Source organism: Atta colombica, unplaced genomic scaffold, assembly GCF_001594045.1.
Source record: "Atta colombica isolate Treedump-2 unplaced genomic scaffold, Acol1.0 scaffold112, whole genome shotgun sequence".
NCBI lineage: Eukaryota > Metazoa > Arthropoda > Insecta > Hymenoptera > Formicidae > Atta > Atta colombica.
The window spans coordinates 375,302-375,670 of record NW_017259198.1 but is presented as its reverse complement, the minus strand read 5'-3'; positions in this window follow the sequence as shown (position 1 = coordinate 375,670).

Sequence of the window (369 nt, the reverse complement as noted above, 5' to 3'; positions counted from 1 at the left end):
CACGCACGCACGTGTGAATTTATATACCATATATATATCGTGTATTTCACTTATTTTATTGAAAAACTATATATAATATAATACTCGAAATCTCAAAGTAAAGACTAAAATGTATATTTGGCACGATCAAGAGGTATTTACAATCGTTTTCTAATATGATGTACTTTCGATTGATCTGGCCCATTAGAGTATGTACAAAATTCATGGAAAAGCACAATAGAATTTTGACAGGGCTCGGTCATATTTCAAATTATTTATTTAAAATATATATGTTAAATAGAAAAAAATAAATAAATTATTTAATACTTATTATTTTAAATACCTTTTTCTGTTTTCTAATATTTCTTATTTAATATTTACCTTCTAATC